This window comes from Mustela nigripes, chromosome 2, assembly GCF_022355385.1.
Source record: "Mustela nigripes isolate SB6536 chromosome 2, MUSNIG.SB6536, whole genome shotgun sequence".
Taxonomy (NCBI): domain Eukaryota; kingdom Metazoa; phylum Chordata; class Mammalia; order Carnivora; family Mustelidae; genus Mustela; species Mustela nigripes.
The window spans coordinates 175,611,851-175,634,612 of record NC_081558.1 but is presented as its reverse complement, the minus strand read 5'-3'; the positions used below and the strand labels follow the sequence as shown (position 1 = coordinate 175,634,612).

The following is a 22,762-nucleotide window of genomic DNA, read 5'->3' as shown; positions in this document are numbered from 1 at the left end:
GTTTTGGATGCAATTGTAAATGGGATTGACTCCTTAATATCTCTTTCTTCTGTCTTGCTGTTGGTGTAGAGAAATGCAACTGATTTCTGTGCATTGATTTTATATCCTGACACTTTACTGAATTCCTGTATAAGTTCTAGCAGTTTTGGAGTGGAGTCTTTTGGGTTTTCCACATATAGTATCATATCATCTGCGAAGAGTGATAATTTGACTTCTTCTTTGCCGATTTGGATGCCTTTAATTTCCTTTTGTTGTCTGATTGCTGAGGCTAGGACCTCTAGTACGATGTTGAATAGCAGTGGTGATAATGGACATCCCTGCCGTGTTCCTGACCTTAGCGGAAAAGCTTTCAGTTTTTCTCCATTGAGAATGATATTTGCGGTGGGTTTTTCATAGATGGCTTTGATGATATTGAGGTATGTGCCCTCTATCCCTACACTTTGAAGAGTTTTGATCAGGAAGGGATGTTGTACTTTGTCAAATGCTTTTTCAGCATCTATTGAGAGTATCATATGGTTCTTGTTCTTACTTTTATTGATGTGTTGTATCACATTGACTGATTTGCGGATGTTGAACCAACCTTGCAGCCCTGGAATAAATCCCACTTGGTCGTGGTGAATAATCTTTTTAATGTACTGTTGAATCCTATTGGCTAGTATTTTGTTGAGTATTTTCGCATCTGTGTTCATCAAGGATATCGGTCTATAGCTCTCTTTTTTGGTGGGATCCTTGTCTGGTTTTGGGATCAAGGTGATGCTGGCCTCATAAAATGAGTTTGGAAGTTTTCCTTCCATTTCTATTTTTTGGAACAGTTTCAGGAGAATAGGAATTAGTTCTTCTTTAAATGTTTGGTAGAATTCCCCCGGGAAGCCGTCTGGCCCTGGGCTTTTGTTTGTTTGGAGATTTTTAATGACTGTTTCAATCTCCTTACTGGTTATGGGTCTGTTCAGGCTTTCTATTTCTTCCTGGTTCAGTTGTGGTAGTTTATATGTTTCTAGGAATGCATCCATTTCTTCCAGATTGTCAAATTTATTGCCGTAGAGTTGCTCATAGTATGTTCTTATAATAGTTTGTATTTCTTTGGTGTTAGTTGTGATCTCTCCTCTTTCATTCATGATTTTATTTATTTGGGTCCTTTCTCTTTTCTTTTTGATAAGTCGGGCCAGGGGTTTATCAATTTTATTAATTCTTTCAAAGAACCAGCTCCTAGTTTCGTTGATTTGTTCTATTGTTTTTTTGGTTTCTATTTCATTGATTTCTGCTCTGATCTTTATGATTTCTCTTCTCCTGCTGGGCTTAGGGTTTCTTTCTTGTTCTTTCTCCAGCTCCTTTAGGTGTAGGGTTAGGTTGTGTACCTGAGACCTTTCTTGTTTCTTAAGAAAGGCTTGAACCGCTATATATTTTCCTCTCAGGACTGCCTTTGTTGTGTCCCACAGATTTTGAACCGTTGTATTTTCATTATCATTTGTTTCCATGATTTTTTTCAATTCTTCTTTAATTTCCCAGTTGACCCATTCATTCTTTAAAAGGATGCTGTTTAGTCTCCATGTATTTGGGTTCTTTTCAAACTTCCTTTTGTGGTTGAGTTCTAGCTTTAGAGCATTGTGGTCTGAAAATATGCAGGGAATGATTCCAATCTTTTGATACTGGTTGAGTCCTGATTTAGGATCGAGGATGTGATCTATTCTGGAGAATGTTTCATGTGCACTAGAGAAGAATGTGTATTCTGTTGCTTTGGGATGAAATGTTCTGAATATATCTGTGATGTCCATCTGGTCCAGTGTGTCGTTTAAGGCCTTTATTTCCTTGCTGATCTTTTGCTTGGGTGATCTGTCCATTTCAGTGAGGGGAGTGTTAAAGTCCCCTACTATTATTGTATTATTGTTGATGTGTTTCTTTGATGTGTTTTTTTGTTACTGTATATGGTCTCTGTTCCTTTCTGATCTACCACTTGTAGGCTCTCTCTTTGCTTAGAGGACCCCTTTCAATATTTCCTGTAGAGCTGGTTTGGTATTTGCAAATTCTTTCAGTTTTTGTTTGTCCTGGAAGCTTTTAATCTCTCCTTCTATTTTCAATGATAGCCTAGCTGGATATCGTATTCTTGGCTGCATGTTTTTCTCGTTTAGTGCTCTGAAAATATCATGCCAGCTCTTTCTGGCCTGCCAGGTCTCTGTGGATAAGTCAGCTGCCAATCTAATATTTTTACCATTGTATGTTACAGACTTCTTTTCCCGGGCTGCTTTCAGGATTTTCTCTTTGTCACTGAGACTTGTAAATTTTACTATTAGGTGACGGGGTGTGGGCCTATTCTTATTGATTTTGAGGGGCGTTCTCTGAACCTCCTGAATTTTGATGCTCGTTCCCTTTGCCATATTGGGGAAATTCTCCCCAATAATTCTCTCCAGTATACCTTCTGCTCCCCTCTCTCTTTCTTCTTCTTTTGGAATCCCAATTATTCTAATGTTGTTTCATCTTATGGTGTCACTTATCTCTCGAATTCTCCCCTCATTGTCCAGTAGCTGTTTGTCCCTCTTTTGCTCAGCCTCTTTATTCTCTGTCATTTGGTCTTCTATATCACTAATTCTTTCTTCTGCCTCATTTATCCTAGCAGTGAGAGCCTCCATTTTTGATTGCACCTCATTAATAGCTTTTTTGATTTCAAATTGGTTAGATTTTATTTCTTTTATTTCTCCAGAAAGGGCTTTTATATCTCTTGAGAGGGTTTCTCTAATATCTTCCATACCTTTTTCAAGCCCGATTAGAACCTTGAGAATTGTCATTCTGAACTCTAGATCTGACATATTACCAATGTCTGTATTGATTAGGTCCCTAGCCTTCGGTACTGCCTCTTGTTCTTTTTTTTGTGTTGAATTTTTCCGTCTTGTCATTTTGTCCAGAGAAGAGTATATGAAGGAGCAAGTAAAATACTAAAAGGGTGGCAACAACCCCAGGAAAATATTCTTTAACCAAATTAGAAGAGATCCCAAATCATGAGGGGGGAGAAAGGGGATAAAAAGAGGTTCTTAAAGGAAGAAAGAAAAAAAAAAAAGAAAAAAGAAAAGAAAAGAATTTAAAAAAATGAAAACAAATAAGAAAAATATAAAAAAGAAAAAATATATATATTAGATAAACTAGTTTAAAAAATGTTAAAAAGAAAAAGGTAAAAGGTAAAAGTTAAAAAAAATTTTACCAGAAGGCGAGAAAAAAAAAAAATGAAAAAGAAAAAAATTAAATTAACTGTGAGACTAAAAAAAATCACAGGGAGAAAGCCATGAGTTCCGTGCTTTGCTGTTCTCCTTGGTATTGAAACTGCACTCCTTGGTAGATGAACTTGGTCTTGGCTGGATTTCTTGTTGATCTTCTGGGGGAGGGGCCTGGTGTAGTGATTCTGAAGTGTCTTTGCCCCAGGCGGAATTGCACCGCCCTTACCAGGGGCTGGGGTGAGTAATCCGCTCAGGTTTGCTTTCAGGAGCTTTTGTTCCCTGAGCGCTTTCCATAGAGTTCTTTCAGAAAGTGGTTGTTTTTCTGTTTCCAGAATTGCTGTTCTTCTTCTCTTCGATCTGCCGATGGATTTGCAGGTGTTTGCAATCTTTAGATAAGCTATCTAGCTGATCTCCGGCTAGCTGAAGTAGTCTCAGCCTGCTACTTCTCCGCCATCTTGACTCCTCTAAACGGATCAGTCCTAAATCTAAAACATAAAAATGCAAAACCTCTACCTAGAAACGTAAGAGAACATTTTTATTACAATGTATTCAGGACAGAGTTCTTTTATTTTTTCAAAGATTTCATTTATTATTTGAGAGAGAGTGTGTGTGCATGAGCAGGGGGAGGCGTGGATCATTACCTAGAAGAAAGAGAAGAAGGAGTTAATTGCTGCTGTTGTCGGTTTCTGTCATGGAGTCGGAAATATGAAAACCAACATTCCTGTTAATCCTCCTCAAGTTTCTGTGGAGAGGAGAACATTTCTACATAAGGCGTAAACCCTCTCGTCCCATTTTCTTATTCAGACTTTACCAGGGTAGGAGGAATAGCTACAACATATTCACTTTACGGTCCAAAGGGACATTGTGAGAAATAATTTCTGTTGCTACTATTTTAGTATGGTCATTTTTGTTATTACTGTTATTATTATTATCATTTTTCTATTACATGATAATTGGCTTTTACAGTCTCTGTAGAAAGCACATATTCTTTGAAGAGAACTATAGGTAAAATCTTTGACTGCCCATGAGAAGCCTAAGTTGTCCAGTTCTGCTGGTGACTAAGGTATGAAGTCTTTCTAATCCAGACACGAAGTCCGAGACTGTCCATTTAGCGATAACCTAAAGCCAACTTTCCAAATCAGAGGTAATTGCAACATAGCCATCTGTTCTTCTCCTATATCTGAACTTTTTCAACGTGTTCCAAATATGAGAATGAAAACTATTTTGTTTATGGTCCTTTAAATCTACCACACCCTTGTCACCTGTAGCATGCCCTTGTAATAGATGACGGGGGTATAGTTGCAACCCCGAGTCATGTTTAACAGTTAACATGAACTGTTTCCCCTTAGTGTGATACAGCATCTTGCTTGGACTTTGAATTCTGACAGTTACTTCAGCTCAGGGCCCACCAATAATAGAAAATCAAATTTTGTCAGTTACAGGGTACCCACAATAAATAATCAATAGCAGCTTGGACTAGACTCAGAGAAATGTTAGGGGGTCCTGTAGGGAAGCAAACGGATTGCAACAGGGAAAAATTTAACCTGCAATTGAAGACCAGGTGCAGAAAGAGACAGCAGTGGATACAGCTGTGCATTTAAAACCCTTTCTGCTGTGACTTGGGCCTTTATTTTGTCTTGCCTCATTAGCCTAGACAGAGTCACTTTCCCAGCTCCTGCAGCTGCAAATGAGGAGTCCTGGGCGTGAGTGGCTGCCGAGCACCCCCCAACCCGCTTCCCTCTGGTTTGTTATCTATGATTAACAGGAATGTTGGTTTTCATATTTCTGACTCCACGACAGAAACCCGACAACAGCAGCAATTAACTCCCTCTTCTCTTTCTTTTAGGTAATGATCCAAGCCTCTTCCTTTGATTAAAAATGCGTTAGAATATGACAGAAGAAAACTCTCAAATTGACCAGATAAAACAAAGTGTAATTGCCCTGAGGAAGCTGAAGGCTTTTCCTTTACACCGTCTCTCCTCTACTCAGTATCTTTTTTTGACTAGTCCTGTCCGTGATGTATGACTTTCTTTTTCCTTCAGTTGAAATCCCTGGCAGTTGTCTCACTATATTTATAAACACTCCTATTGCATTTGGCGTGCGATCCATCATTTTCCATTGCTCCTGTCCTGTCTCCTGTTTTCTGCTAGCTCCTGTGTCTTAGTGGACTCCTCAGGCCTCTCGTGTGGGCCTAAGATTCTCTGCACTCAGTTCACTCTACAGGGTAGATGCTCACTACAGACAGGAACCTAATAATAACAATAGCAACAACATCACCCCAAGTAGAATAAATAAATTAAGTATCTTTTTAGAAACTGAAGCTGCAACTAACATCATCCAAGCCCATTACCTCTGTCATTTAAATGATTGCTATCATTCCCCTCCTTAAAATGTATTGAAAACCGTATCTTTCCCTGTTTCTTTGTCCTTCTAGCTTAGGCCGTAAGCCTTTTTTTTTTTTTTTTTTTTAAAGATTTTTATTTATGAGAGAGAGAGTGAGCAGGGGGAAGAGGAAGAGGGAGAAGGCTCATCTATAGCCTCCTTTCTCCCATTAGTCAAAATTTGACCCAGGGGATATTAATTCCCCCACACTTTACTTTCAAGTCTTTCATTCATATGCTAGTGAACCTGGGAATTTCTTGTGTCCCAATAGAAATAGGTGAGCCTTGGATTGAGAGCACAGAGGCTACTGTTGCATGAAGGAGATGAAGCACCATCATGTTCTGTCCACAGGCAACAAGGAAAATTACCTTTCCAGGTGATATTCCCAAGAACAGGGTCTGAGATAGGGATTCTGGTGCCAACTGAGAGATGGTTCTTCAATATAAGCCTTTAGGTTACAAAGTAGAGCAGGCTACAGAAGGAGAAGAAGATGAGAGTGATGGAGTCAGCCCTAGTCTGACCCACAAGAGGACTCAACCATAAGCGCCACAGAGTTCTTCCCTCCCAGTGAGGCAAGAGTATTAGAATTTTAACCCATGCACCCATCCCTCATTGGCAATAGGCTGTCCTGGGAGGAATAGAGGGTATATGTTCCCAGTTTATGTAGTTTTCATCAGCTGAGAAAACTGATCAGGAGAAGTCCTTAGAAGCTACTACTCAGAGTAGCTGGGAGACATCTGTCAAATCACCATTAGACTAGTAAATTGTACCTAGGAGTAACTGCTCCAAGGGACTCTTCTGCTATCCTCTATCTCACAGCACAAACTGTAGCTAGGTATCTTTTGTTTCTTTTAGGATAGTTGCTCCAGCCCAGAAGGCAGGGCAAGAACATGCAGAGTAAGTAAGGCCTAAACTAAATCTAGATCAGATCATTATTCTGATTACCTGATTACCTCATGTCATTTCAAGACCTCTGTAACCTGATGATGGGAGAAACAACCACATAGGCTTTTTGAAATTATATATTTGATGAATGTTATACTATATCATGAGAGAAAGCCAATTACTTAATAACAAGGGAATAAAATCGAGGAAAATAATATGCAGAGTGGTATTGATATGACCCTAATAGACATTTTGATAGTGGAAACATGGTAAATATGTTGACTGACTTGATGTGCTTAATTTAAACATGGTAAATATGTTGACTAACATTCCAAGCAGTAAATACTTCTCTCAGTGACTCTCTCCCCTTCATACCTTCTACTTTCCAATACCTTTAATTCATTCTCTCAACTATTCCAAACGCTGGAGACTCTCTTGACCAGAACATTTCACATATAATCTCCCTCTGTCTTCTGCAAAGCACCTCAAGTTCTAATCATGTCTACCTTTCTTACTTTCTTCCAAAATATTTGTCCTATGTGACTGTTTTTTAATCTGGACCCAAACTTAACTATAGTTTCCTATGAATGTCTCAGATTAATTAATAATCTACCCTGTCTCAATAGCTGCCTTCACTTGTTTTTATTTTTATTTTTTATTTATTTATTGTTTTTATGTAAAGTTATGTGGAGAGACAGTTTAAGTCACAGACCCCCCCTCCCCCACCAACAGCCCCAACACCACAGTGCTTACTGGTTGAACCTATCCTCAAAAAGTTGGATTGTTTTCTTTTTTTTTCTCCCCCTAATGTTACGGGCCTTATTTTTGGAGTTTTAACCTTGTAAGAAAAGTACTTTCACATCTTAGTATCACATTCCTGACACTAAGAAATAAAACAGTACATTTTAAGAATTACTATAAACTTAGATTTATCACTGGTTTTTAAATACCAATATAAGCACATCTACATGCAGATCAAATAGAGCCTTTAAAAGTAAACTTTCTACCATCTTCCTGACAGGACATAGTTTTGTAACTCAGTGCAAGATACCTCCCAAAGTGAGTCTCTGATCCTCTCTCGGAAACTGAGAGAGAGGAGCACTTTTTTCCTTGATTACATTTCAAAGAGATGGTGCCCAGGTCCTTGAGAGAGACAGGCTTGGGTTGTAAAACTGGCAAGAAGCTTTTAAAAAAGATTTGCATCTCAAAGTGGCAATGAAAAGATTTACAATTACAAGTTTTCAGAAGTATATGCTCTAAGAAAGGGCAGTTCAGGGACTTAGAGTCAGAGAGAAGTCTAATATTTCACCTAGCTGAGGGGAACATTTAAGCCATCATGGTTGGAATTCTTCATATTTCTACTCAAATGTCATTCACCTATTTCACTTTTCCTGGCCACACTCTACAAAATAAACCTTTCCCTGCTCCAGCATTCCCTGTCCCCATAGCCCTGCTTCATTCTGTTCCTGGAAAATATCACCATCTGAAATAATATACATTTTCTTTGTATCAGTTATCTATTGCTACAGAATGCAGCATAGTCTATAGAAAATAGAAAACCCCAGAAACATACAATAAAAGGGACATAGAGAGCATTATTTATTAGCCTCCCCACCAGTCACTGATGATGACGTGATTAAGATAGATATTGCCTGTGAGTTCAAAGAACTTACCTGTTTTTGTGTGTAGGATGTTTTCTGAAGCCTTACATATCTTAAAGACATCCTTGTTTTGTCTTCACATATAAAAGAGAATTGAATCATAATACAGTTGGTGGAAAATTGTTACTGTCCCTCCCTTGTCATTTGACATGATCACTTAGTTTTTGATACTTTGTTGATAATTAGCTTGAATGTTTATAAATCTTTTTTCCCTTCTCCATTTCAGCCTCCGTTTTATCTCAGGAAAATTTCTTTAAGTCCTTAATTTTTCCTTCTGTTATAATTGATCATTTTGGTTTTTTTTATTTTTTTTATTCAAGTATAATTAACATACAGAATTATATTAGTTTCAGGTGTAAAATATAAATGATTCAACATTTCTATGCATTTCTCAGTGCTCATGAGGATAAGTGTACTTTTAATCCCCATCACCTATTTCACTCATCCACCCACCTACCCATCTCCCTCTGGTAACCGGTTTGTTCTCTGTATTTAAGTTTGGCAGCTTTTTTGTTTGTTTCCTTTTTCTCTTTATTTACTTATTTATTTATTTATTTTTAAAGATTTTATTTATTCATAGAGAGAGAGAGAGTAAGAGAGAGCATGAGAGGGAGATGAGGGACAGAGAGAGAAGCTGAGCAGGGAGCCCAACATGGAACTCAAACCCAGGACTCCAGGATCATGACCTAAGCTGAAGCAGTCACTTAATTGACTGAGCCACCTTGGTGTGCTATTTATGTTTTCTTTCATAAATTTCACATATGAGTGAAATCATATATTTGCTTTCTCTGACTGACTTATTTTACTTAGCATTACACCCACTAGGTCCATCCATATTGTTGGAAATGGCAAGATTTCATTCTTTTTAATGGCTGAGTCTTATAATATGTGTGTGTATATATCACATCTTCTTCATCCATTCATCAGTTGATGGACATCTGGGCTGTTTCCATATCTTGGTTATTGCAAATAAAGCTGCAATAAATAAAAGAGGGCATACATCTTCTTGAATTATTGTTTATCTTTTCTTTGGATAAATAGTAGTCAAATTACTGGATCATATGGAAATTCTGTTTGTAGAAAAATTTGGAATACTATGAATTCATATGTCATCCTTGTGCAAAGACCATGCTAATGTTCTCTGCATTGTTTCAATTTAAGAATATGTGCTGCTGAAGCAAGCACTCTTGTTTTTCTTTTTTAAAATTCTTTACTCCTCTAAAAATGTTTGAGCTGCAATGTTTCCCTACATATAGGTCACATGCTTTCTTAGCTTTTATCTTTAGTCTCCCTTTCTTCTATACTCTCGAAGAAGTTCGCTTACCATCACTGATTTAATTTTCCATTGTAGTAATTCTCTTTATTACTGTATCCATTTTTTTTATATGTTAGTCCATTATTGAAGTTTATTTTTTCCTTTGCACTTTTTTTTTTTTTTAAGTTTGGACTGTTTTCTCCTCAATGTAAACTGTCCTCCTTACCCTTCTGCCAAGGCATTATATAATAACTTCTTAATTAAGCTAAATGTTCTCTTTCTTTTCTCTTTTCACTATTTCTTAAAATAAGTTCTATAAAAAATTCATCAGATATTCATAGCTACTGGTGATAATAGTGGTATTACTTTTTTTTTTTTTAATTGATTCATTATGTTTTGGAAGAGGAAACTTGTGATTCAGCTTTATCATTTTCAATGAGAATTCAACAAACTCTAATTTATTCTTTGGTCATTTAACTTTTCTGATTACAGATTAAGTTTTGTCATTGCCAAACTGTCAGTGACTTCTCATCTCACCATAATGGAATTCAATCCAAATCGCCCTGTAAATAAATCTACAAAATGGCTACATCCCAATTTACAAATTTGCTATCTTCTTGTACTCTGCACGGAGCCTCTAGTCTAATATAGAACTGCTGACTATTAATCATCCCACGAATTTATCCCCATGCTAGTTTGTACAGATTATTACCCAGACCTGAAATATACCACCTGTCTCTACCTTTCGTCAACTTTTAAAATCTGCAAACATTTATCTCAAAGATACATCCTTCAAAAGCTTTTTCTGATTCTTCCACTCAAGTGTCTCTGTGTTTCTCTTATGAGACTTGTCATGTATCATATACTATGGTTGTCTGTGAAATCTATTAGCCTTACTACCTTACTAGTCTTATTACAGAAAAATTTTCCTATAGAGCATGTCACTTTTAGCTCTTACCCATCTTCAAGGAAAAAAAAAAAATTTACTTTGCGATAGTTTTTCAACAAATGTTTGTGACATGTAAAATAACTTTTTTTTGGTCTTCAAATATTTCAGTGACTTCCCAAGTCCTACTAAATACAGATAAATCCTTAATATAGTATTAACCGTTCCCCCCTTCTTCTCTCCTAATAGTCAGGTTTCAACCATGATTTACTTTTGTTTTTTTTTTTTAATTTGCGCTTAGAACATCTTTACCATTGAAAAAAAAAAAAATGGTTCCATTATGTAATGGAAGATTAACTTAACCTTTATTTTAAAATTTATATGAGATTAAATCACCCTTTCTTTATTTATTGCTTTATTATTTACTTCACTCTTGAGTCATTCTTCCTTTTCAAGTTCCTATGGTTTTTCATTCATGATATACATCATATTTTGAATTATATTACTATCAATTCAGTCTACTCTTTAATTTATACTTTATTATTAACATTATAAATGATAGAACTGAGTTTTTTCATTTTTATTATCCTCCTAGAACACAATTCATGGCTGTGCATATATGAAAGATATCAAATAACTGCTTTTTAAATTTATTTTGATTGTAGAAGAAATAGATAAATAAATGACAAAACAATGCCATTCTAATAAAAACATTCTGAATGTTAAAATTGAAACATAGTAAATAAATTAATTACCCAGAATTTTAAAAGTCTGATGGCTATTATATGAATTGTACAAAAGGTGATATTTCTATAGGCCCATATACTGTTCTTTCATCCTTTTAAGTAGAGAAGCTTTTGAAGAGTCTATAGTTTGTTGCTCCTGGTTAAGTGCTGCTTTATAACCCCAAAGCTCTACAGGCATGTATATGGAAAGCTCTAGTTTTTGTACTAACCATATCAAACAGATTCTTCTGTGTTCAGTACAAGATTCTAATGCTACCAATTTCTCCTGGCATGGACATGGAATAGTAGTTAAGGACATACATACTTTTTATTAATCATCCACAAGATAAGTCTTGTTAGGTTAAAACACTAATTTTTTCCATTACTAATCTACCCTAGTTTTAACCTTTTTATCTTTTAGTGCCCAAACAATTGGAAGACAAAAAACCTTCCTTCTGCCATAAAAAAAAATGAAAGTTTTTATCATAGCCAAGCACATATAGTCTCTAAAAGGATATTTTCCCCCTATTCCAGTCATCATAAACACCGTAAAAGTCTACAAGGGGTATGGATTTTATATATATAAAATCTCTCTATATAAAAATCTGTATATATAATGTATATATAGAGATAGGATAGAGTAGTAATAATAGAGGCAATAAAGACATAATAGTCTAGTAATTCCCAATTATTTAATTTGTATATTTTGGTGTTGCTGATTAACCACACAAACTGTTATTTAAAATACACAGGTATAGAGCACTTTATATTTTTGTCATTGCTATTGATCCCCAAAGTAAACTCTTATTATATAATAGTCCTATTCATCTTTGCATTTTCAGAACATGAGCAATATATGGTTTATTGTGTTGGAGACAGTTTTATGGAGAGTTTTATAATATATGTGAAAATCTTCACATATGCTATAGGTCATCCAGAGGAATTCTATCAACAAACCTATATCATAATGGCAGCAACAAATGATAAGTCAAAGGGAGAAGGAATTGGGAGCAGACCCACTCTATTTTTGCAGCAAATCTCCCTACTTTTGAGTACATTTATTCTCACAAATAGAGAAACCTCCTGTCCCATGCTGTATCTCCAAAAAGCTGCAGTCTGAAAGAGCTATCAAACAGCCTTTGATGACATTGCTATTGTGCCAGCTTGGAGATGATTAATTGGGAGCATCTGTCGCTATCATCAGTGGGGACTTAATGGCCCTGTGTCCACAAAGGTAGAATACAAGGGCTGATAACTGAGGGATTAAAGTGGAAGAGGTTCTGCCTACCATTACTCCTTGTGATGCACTGTCACTGGAGGTGGGGTGGAGAGAGTGCTGCTTCTTGTCCTTGCATTCTGGAGTAAGAAGATTTAAAGGTTCTATTTCCCAGAGGGAAATCTCTTTCATTAGTGACAGATCAAGAATTAAACTCTATGCTATGGCTTCCACCCAATTAATTGGACTGTGTGCCAAGGGACCAACAGACAAGGAAAGGAGACATCACCCTGGCAGATTATTGACCGATCATCAGGAGGAAGTATAGCTGCTGCTATCCAGCAGGACAGAGAGGAATATACTTGGCATCAAGGTAGTGGTGTGTTAGTATAGGCTCTACAAATCTGTGCATCGGAGCCTATTATCCACTTCTCTTCCCAATTCCTTTCTCAGTTACACAATATCGATAGCTCGAAACCAGCCATGGTTGGAATATCTCACTATAGAAATCAGAAAACTCTTCAAAGTGAGGCTTTTATTTTCTTTCTTCCAGAGAGCTAGTTGTTAAACATCTCCCAGGACATCATTCATCTAAGTGAGCTTCAGAGCCATCTCTTGGTAGTCCCTTTAATTTAATTTAAATTTAAATTACGGCATGCAACAGTCATAGCATGAGAAGGGGTTGGTGATCAGACTCCACAGAGATGAATGTCCAGGTCACTCCACCAGATAAACCACTTAGATGACCCTGTTGATCTAGATTAGATTCAGGGGAATTTAGATTTGATATAGAGGGAAAATATAATAATTATCTTGAAAGCAGCCAAAGCAGTGAGGACTGCAGTTTTTTTCCACTAACTTTTTTAGAAAATTTTTCCAGAAAAAGAGACTGCCCATAATGCCTTAAAGATGCCTTCCCAGATGTATTCAATTTACTATAAGTGAATATATTATAAGTGGATTTAAGAAGTACAAAATGTAGGCTGTAGTGAATACTGTCATGTTCCACCTAGATTCCCCTTCAGGACAGAGGCACTCATGTCCCAGCTACTGGGATTATTGGCTACTGAGGGCATACAACTAGTCCATCCATGGGAATTATTTTGCATCTAAAATAAGCCGTCTCTCCAGGACCATCCCCCATTCAGAGACTATCATCTAATTCCAATAAGGTTTCACTGAATTTTACCATTAAAACCTTTTGCCTTAAGCAAAGCTTTATTTATTTATTTATTTATTTATTTATTTATTTATTTATTTTGGCTAGATGTTTAGCAATGTCTGTTAGGACAGAGTATGTGAGTAAAAGGAGCTTCTGGATGAGAGTGTAGGGTTCTGATGAAGGAGTGTGTGTGAGTGTGTGTGTGCATGTGCACATGTGCATGAACACACATGTGAATCTCAACTGCTTTTTAATAAATGGTTAAGTTCGTTAAAAAAATCAGTCTTGTATTTGTTTTATTTTAATCCGTTACCTGGTAGTGAAATCTTAGGGAAGAAGATATCTCTTCCTCATTTATCTTTAATTATTGAAGCTCACTGATAGCTATAAAACTAACATAATTAGTGCAAACATCCTTTTAGCTTGATCATTTTGCCACACTTGATTTATTCCTTGAAAAAGCTAAGCCCAGCAGCGAACAAGTCATAAACTGTGTTAAATCACTACTATTGTCATCCACATCTATGCAAAATGAAGATACCCAAGCCAAGAAGGAATGCTCCTTTGAGGACAAGAAAGGGAGATTATTTGACTGCTTTATTTCTTTCATGAAAACTACTATGAAGATCTTGCAATTAAGAAATTAATTTAATTGGCCATGTGTAGAAGGCTAGGAGATGGAATGTACTGTCTTCCTTTCATCTTCTTAATAACTCAGAATCAACTTCTATATACTATCCTGCTAGATTTTCTACCTCAGCTTCAGATCTTTTGCCAAAAGATACTCAAAAGAAACTGTTACATATCTATAATCATCATCATCATATAAATGCACTGTACAATCTAATCCCATGCAGAATAAAAATATAGTATGAAATGAAGCTTATTTTTAAATCACATCCCCCACTTACCTTGCCAAACATTCTGCTTAGATCTTCACACTAAAACTTACTTTTTCATTTCACTGTTCTGTAGTTTACTCAAAATACTTATTAATATTTGGGGAATGCTCATTGTGAAATTGTGAAACTAGGTACTGTTTAACCAGGCATAAAACAAACATATACAAAAGATTAGGGGAGAAAAAAACCTCCTTGATTCCTTACAACTACTCTTTATTTGTTGTCATGAGGAATTCTTCCATAATTCCTAATATTACCTCTGTTTATATTAGTTTTGAGCTTAACTTTTCCAGATAGCATACATTAACTTACTATATAGACATCTGTGTTGGTTGCAAAAGACCCAGGAATGAAGAGACATTATCAGTTTCCTTGTTTATAGTTAGGGAAAAAAATTACATATAAAATGACATAGAGAGTAAAACAATATCACTGCATATTATTTACTGCCTGGTTACTTCACCTACTTTTTTATATATATTTCATATGTCATATCAACTTAATAAGAAGAAGTAACAGTATTTGGAATAAAAAGGGCTCATAGAAGTTAAGTAAATTTTTCCATCACAAAGTCAAATTTTGAATCTGATATATGATTATATTTGGCTTTTTTCAACTTTTATGACTAAACAAGAAAGTGTTTATTTTTGTAACAAAGTATAATAAAGAAATATAAGGGAAATAAACTGAGCATCTGCATAGTTTTTAGCATTTTCCATATATTTACCTCTTATTTAAAAGAATCAGAATCAGGCCACCTGGGTGGCTCAGTGGGTTAAGCCTCTGCCTTTGGCTCAGGTTATGATCTCAGGGTCCTGGGATCTAGTCTTTCATTGGGCTCTCTGCTTGGCAGGGAGCCTGCTTCCTCCTTTCTCTCTCCCTGCCTGCCTCTCTGTCTACTTGTGATCTCTTTCTGTCAAATAAATAAATAAATTCTTAAAAAATAAAAAAGAATCAGAATCAAGATTCATTATGAATAAGAATCAAAATAGATTAAAAATATTCATTGATGATTTGCCAATTCCAAGACATCTGGAGTTTTTCTCTTTTTTAATGGAATACTTATTATTTGTAGGGTGATGAAATTACATATGATTTCTACACATATGTATTAAAATATATGTAAAACAGTAGTACAGTAAACCAGTAATAATGAAAAGCTTGGTATTTTAAAAATTCCATTAAAATAATATTTAAATAATATAGCTATTCGTAAAGTGAGAGCATCATAGGGGAACTGAAGCATTGGGAACAAGGGAAGAATTCACGAGGAGGATAGCTCACCTAATCTTTGATAAGTGAGAAGTTTGCCAGCTAGCAAGCAGAGAGACACAACACCAGTACAGAGAATATTTGGAAAGATGGTTGTTTAAGAAGGAATTCAGTTGGTTCAAGACACTAAAAAAGCCCCTCATAGTGGGAGCATAACAAGTAAAGAGTAGATGGATACACAAAGACAATGAATTGCTTCTGTAAGGTAACTGGTGATTTCTACTAATAAGTGCACGTTGAATTGGCTCCATCTTTTAACCCAAATAAATGTGTTTGTGCTTGTGTGTGAGAGTGTGTGTGTGTGTGTGTTTTAGATTTTATTTATTTGACAGAAAGAGACAATGAGAGAGGGAATACAGCTGGGGGAGTGGGAGAGGGAGAAACAGACTTCTAGAAGAGCAAGGAGCCTGATGTGGGGCTCCCAGAACCGTGGAATCATGACCTGAGTCGAAGGCAGCCACATAATGACTGAGCCACCTGGGTGCCTCGACCCGAATAAACGGTAATATGGTGAGATTTTAGGCTAAGGGTTCTCATATATTAGAGATGAAGAGTCTTCCCTGATCTCCACACACATTTAAGAATTCAGGACTCTGAAAAGTAGAAAGAAAACTGGCTGTGAGCCTTGAGATCCAAGCAATATCAAAAAAGTGAGTATTGGTGGGGGAGGGTGGGTTATGCCTCACATATTCCAGATTTAGAGCTGTAGAACCCAGCAATCTAGAAACACAAGTGAATACAGGCACAAGAAACCCCTTTCCAGCAGTTTAGAATCTAATAAGTGACAGATACTGGAATCCTGAGGCTGCTGCAGTTATAATGCAGAGGGCCTCCTACTCCCACATGTGTCATATAACATAAGAAATGACCCAGGGCAAGGACTGACCCCACTTTGAATGGAAAGGGGTTGGGTCATGGTGTTACTGATTGCAGGAAGAAGTGGGCTTGCTGACTCTCAGTCTACTGACCTGAGGGCCTGAGTGACCACTTAACCACCCATGTGCTCTTCTTTCTGTACAGTACTTTCTCCCTAGGCCTTAAATACCACCACCACCATTTCCCTTATGATTTGCCCCAACTCTCGCCTGTTCCATTTCTTCTTTCTGACAATCCTTCATGTCATTCTAGGGACTACAGCCCTGGGTCATTTAACTCAATTTTCCTTCCCGCCTCCATTTAGCGAGGCATTCATTAGGTCCAAAAACGTGGTTGAGATTACTCTCATTCCAAACTTATGCCATTTCTGCTATGAATATAAACTTGATTGCTGAGCCCTCTCCTTTTCCTTGTGTTCACTTTAAAAATAAAACTGTCAATTATTTTACCAGCAAAAATGTGCTATTCAAGAATAGCAGACAATTGGCAAGCCTGCACAAGCGAGCTACAGCAAAGCCATAGACAAGTCTGGAAAACAAAGGATGGGAAAATCTTTTATACAGGAAAGGTGGGAGCTGTAAAGACTTCTATAAACAACAAAAGTCCTTGAGAATAATAATCTTGGAGCTTGAACTATAGTTGTTTTTCATTGGCTCAGTTGTGTCATCTCTCATTGGCTGTTGCCAGGGCAGGAGAAAAACCTTTCTTCCTATGGCCAGCATAGTAAAGTAGTAGTTAGAGTAGGGTAGCCTTGCGAGTTCCATTTCTTCCTGCGGGGTGGGCAGTTGAGGACCAATGACATGACGTGAGAGCTCCCCCTGCTGGCCTTCTGGCTCCATTTTAAATGAGGTTTTCTTAATTTTCCCACAAGACCTCTATTGCTGTAAATGAACAAAACAACACACTTTGAGAAATGAGACACCTTTTATGTCAGACAACTATGCTTGCTTTTGGAGATGAAGGTTTCACATCAACAGCCTTCCTGCATTTGTTGAGCGTTCAGTGATGTCAGAAGGGTCTTTCTTAGATGGTCCTGATCATTCCATCCTTTGGAAGCCAAGGACCTTGGCTTCCAAGGACCTCTAGATTACTCTACTCTCCTGCTATCTCACAGTCACTTACCAACTGCATATGCATGGACATTTTACCTTTCTGAAGTTGTTTCTTCTTTGATAAAATGGTCACAATAATATTTTTCTCATTAATTGTAAACATTTTGTTTAAAATTTTTTTCAAAATCACCAGGATGAATCCCTCCCTCTTCAATCATTGCATCATTATTAATTTAACCATAGCCAAAGAGTGGAGAGAACACAGTGCCCTCAGGAGTATATTACATTGGGGGAAAGAAATACATCAAAGAGGAGGTAGGAAGAGAGATTTCATAGTCATGGATAAGGAATCAAAAAGAAGGAGTAGTCAGTGCACACAACTTAAGGCTCAAGAGACCTAACTTGAAAGGAGATCTAAAAGAGGTTTTGTTGTCCTAGTGACATCTTTGGGCCTAGAAATGGAGCTGTATCCTTGGAGGCTTCAAGGGGATGCTTCCAGCATCTTTGGTATTTAACATCTTTAGATTTAACATTTGTTGTTGCTTCCTCTATCTTGCTAATCTGACCTCACTTCCTACCTCACAAAGTATCAGAGGTAACATCTTCTAGAAGACTGTCCAGGAATTCCCAGATTGTGCTGTGTGTCACTCCTCTTGACTCCTAAATCCATATCTTGACTCCATCATATTTCTAGCCATAATATATTGAAATCATAAATAAATTTGTCAGTTAATTTCATAAAAGGGACCATGCATGTTCTTCGCTAGCCTCTAAGAGCCCAAGAGAGTGTCTGGCTGCCTGGGTCATAGTAGGTTGTTTTTAATATGAATGGAACTGAAATTAACTCCCCTAATCTTTTGCCTATCTTTATATGCCCAGCCTTTTATCTTCAAGCCTCCAAATGCTAGAATCTTATTATTCAAATCCTATCTCCAACTCAAGTTTTATTTTTCAGATTCTTTTATTCATTTTTCAGACATGGATTCCTTTGTTAAAGTTAAATATGAAATAAAGGCCAGACTTAAGAATTCTCTGTGCAGACAGAGCAATTTAAATCATGCAAGCAAAATTAAATCTAGCTTATTTCATACACATAGTGAAAATTAGGTTATTTTTTTTAAAGATTTTTATTTATTTATTTGACAGAGATCACAGGTAGGCAGAGAGAGAGGAGGAATCAGGCTCCCTGCTGAGCAGAGAACCCGATGTGGGACTCGATCCTAGGACCCTGGGATCATGACCTGAGCCCAAGGCAGAGGCTTTAACCCACTGAGCCACTCAGGTGCCCCTAGGTTATTTCTTGTAAACAACTTTGTTAACCATGAAATAAACTTAAGTTATCTTCCTAAACATGGTATAAGGTAACCACTTTTAATCAATTTCCTGTCATCTGGAAATCCCCAATCCAGATTGATAATGATCAATCATTGTAAGGGTTAAACCATTCCCTCATTTTCACTTTATAAGCCCTCCCCTAATGTCATGTATCTGAGTTATATACTAGTTTTAAATTTGAAAGTTCTCAGTTTGTGAACTGTTCATATATGCACAATAAACTCTTACTCAATACTATTAATTTATTTGGTGGTTTTAATTTTGCTATTTCTGAATTTTTGGCACCTTTAATCAGAATATTGTTTCCCAAGGCGCCTGGGTGGCTCAGTGGATTAAAGCCTCTGCCTTCAGCTCAGGTCATGATGCCAGAGTCCTGGGATTGAGCCCCGCATCAGGCTCTCTGCTCAGCAGGGAGCCTGCTCCCCCCCATCTCTGCCTGCCTCTCTGCCTACTTGTGATCTCTCTCTGTGTGTCAAATAAATAAATAAAATCTTAAAAAAAAAAGAATATTGTTTTCCAAGGACATGGTCATAGGCCTTGCTTCTTTCAGATTTACCTTATATAGGGGACCTATCTACAATAAAGTTGTATTGACCAATCCCCCAAGTAAAAAGAACTTTATCCTATTTTCCTTTTGTTTTCTCCTTCCCCACTTCAATGTACTAGCTCGATTTTTATCTTAGAATTCTAAGATAAATCTAGTTTTGTTGTAAAACTGTGAGGGCACCGAAAAGGCATGAAGTTAAAAGTCAGAAGAATTTGAAATGTATCCTAGTTCTGCCATTAACTAGCCTGTAGACTTAACCAAGTCACATGATTTTTGTAAAATCAATTCTCCTTATATCAAAAGCATATATACACTACCTAAATGTCGGGGACCACCCGTGGCCAAAGAAGTCCCCACCATTATAAGATGGCGCCTGGCCAGGTGCCAAAATAAACCTCCATGTAAACAAGTTGATATCGGCAATGGCCCATGTAGGGGAGGAAAAGCGGACATTGGATAGACTAATTAGGGGAAGCTTAGCAGCAGGTCTGTGATTGGATGTCTTGAGAATTTCTGTCTTCTGTTAGGGTGCCGTACTGCATATAAGCAAGTGTGGTATGATAATAAAGAGGAAGCAACGTTAACAAGATACCAGGCTACGTGTCGTTCTTGTGGGTCGAGAACGATAATTGGTGCCGAAACCCGGGATATATTAAGAAAAATAGAAAAACCTTGCAAGGGAGAAGTCCGCAGGTAAGCGGGGTAAAACCACGACAAAGGTGGTGGGAAACTTGTACAAGTCCGCAATAAGAAGTGGGGCGGCCTTAGAGCCGGGATTTAGTGAGTCCGCAATAAGAAGTGGGGCAGTCTTAGAGCCGGGATTTAGCGGTGAGTATACATGGAACAGCCATTAAGTTGGGCTTCTAATTATGGGATCTGGACTGTCAAAGTCGAGGTTAGAGGGTTCCCTAAAGGACCTTCTAAAGGCCAATGGCACAACTGCTAGGACATTCTTGAATACAGTTGAGACAGTGGTGCCTTGGTTTCTAGACGAGGGCTTGCTAAATATCCCCCAATGGGACCATTTAGGCGAGAATTTTAAGAAAAGGAATAAAAATAAACCATTGTCGCCGGGAACGTTAGTTATATGGACTCTAGTCAGAGGGTGCCTGGGAGGATGTAAGCCTAAATGTGACTCAGCTATTCAGGGGGTCGCTGAGGCACTCAAGGAAGTGAAAGAAGAACGCTCATCTCGTGCTTCGGAAAGGAGTAGTTCTAGCGAAGGGGAAGAAGAAATGTCGGGGGAGGAGCTAGAGTGGAAGTTCAAATTAAAACCAGGCCCTCCCTGTTCAGCAGCGACCCCTAATGCTCTGCCTCCCTACAATCCCCTGGCAGGGGAGATAACATGTAAATGTCATCCCTCTGCCAATGAGGATTGGAAGACTGCATGGAGGGGGGCCAATAGCAGCTCGATTTTCCCAATTCTAGAGGACCAAAATCATCAACGGTAATACCAGCCTTTGGACTGTAAATTAGTTAAACAATTAAAGGAAGCGGTCATGCAGTATGGCCCTCAGGCAGCATTTACTATTTCTCTAGTGGAGTCCATAGCAGGCATGAATTTAATCCCCGAAGATTGGGGGAATTTAGCAAGGGCAGCCCTCTCTGGAGGGCAATATTTGGTCTGGAAGACAGCATGGCAAGAGCATTCCCAGGATGTAGCACTGCGTAATGCCATGGCAGGCAATCCACAATGGAATCTGGATATGTTTATGGGCATGGGGCCATACACTGGTAAACATGACCAACTGCAATACAACCCTGCTGTATACATGCTGATTGCGGCTGCTGCTACCAAAGCATGGAAGACCCTCCAGGGCAGTGGGGACTTGCAGGGTCAACTATCTAAGGTGATACAAGGACCAAATAAAGCATATGCTGATTTGTTGCAAGATTGATGCAAACAGCTGGGAGAATATTTGGGGATGTTGACACAGCCATGCCTCTAATTAAACAACTGGCCTATGAGCAAGCCAATAAATGGTGTAAAGAGGTCATTAGGCCATGGAAGGCTAAAGATTTAAGCACATACATCAAGGTATGCAGGGATATTAATGACAGCATTATTTAAGGACAAGTACTTGCTTCAGCCATTACTCAAGGCCTTCAGGGCAGCTACCCCAACATAAGGGCGCTAAAGGAAATTCTGGGGGATGCTACAAATGTGGAGCTCAGGGGCACTTTAAGCGAGAATGTCCTGACAGCAAGGGTCCCCCAACAGCAAAGCAACCTGGCATATGTCCTAGGTGTAGGAAGGGTACACACTGGGCGAATGAATGTTGCTCAGTAAAAGATATTTAAGGTAATCCACTACCCCCAAGGAATTAAAAAAATGGGAAATGGGGCCAATCACCCCAGGGCCCTCAAATGTATGGGGTGCTTCAGCAGGTAGCCCGCAAGCATTACCCACCGACGAACCAAGACGGGCTACAAAAGGAAGCGCCGGATTGGACATCGGCGCAACCACCAGACTTGTACTAACACCCGAGATGGGAACCCAGGTGGTGGAATTGGATTTTAAGGGCCCATTGCCTGTGAACACTGTAGGCCTATTATTAGGGTGTAGCTCCACAGCCCTTGCTGGATTAATAGTACACCCCGGAGTAATTGATGCTGATTATACAGGAATAGTCAAAATATTAGTGTCTTCCCCTTGTGGCATTACAGTTATCAGTCCAGATGATAAAATAGCACAAATTATAGTGTTACCAAGCTGTCATAAACTATTCCCCAACACAGAAAAATCCCGTGGACAGAGGGGTTTTGGCTCCACTGGCCCGCCCCTCACATGTCTAACACTTGGAATGGACGATAGACCTCTTTATTCTCTGTGGATCAGAAATAAAAAATTTATGGGCCTTCTGGATACCAGGGCTGATCGTAGTATCATTAATGAAGTTGATTGGCCAAAAGATTGGCCCCTACAAAGGGCTGATCAAACCCTTAGAGGCCTAGGGGTTGCCCAAAGTCCTATGTGTAGTGCTGCTACATTACCATGGAAGGATGATGAAGGTCATAGCGACCTGGTTCAGCCATATGTACTTAAGATCCATATATCTCTCTGGGGAAGAGACATTCTTATTCAAATGGACCTAAAATTAACTACTGAAGCCTTTTACAGTGAGAAAGCTTGAAACCTCATGACTAAAGCTGGATATTCAGGTGTTGGAGGATTAGGAAGGAAAAATCAGGGTATTACAAATTCAGTACCCCTAAGTAATTATACCTCTGGGATTGGTGGACCGGGGTTGGGTTTTTCATAGGGGCCACTGAGCCTTTGAAAATTCAATGGCACAATGACAAGCCTGTGTGGGTTTCTCAGTGGTCCCTGCCCAAAGAAAAATATGAAGCAGCCCACACATTAGTGTATGAACAACTTGTTGCAGGACATATAAAACATTCC

At 38.1% G+C, this 22,762-nt stretch overlaps 1 non-coding gene across 1 annotated transcript; it reads right to left on the bottom strand.

Annotated features, from left to right (window-relative positions):
• Positions 1-9,211: 9,211 nt before the first annotated feature.
• LOC132012678 (U6 spliceosomal RNA) lies at positions 9,212-9,316 on the bottom strand. Its single transcript, XR_009402680.1, has one exon. It is a non-coding gene; the product is annotated as a U6 spliceosomal RNA (small nuclear RNA).
• Positions 9,317-22,762: the final 13,446 nt, after the last annotated feature.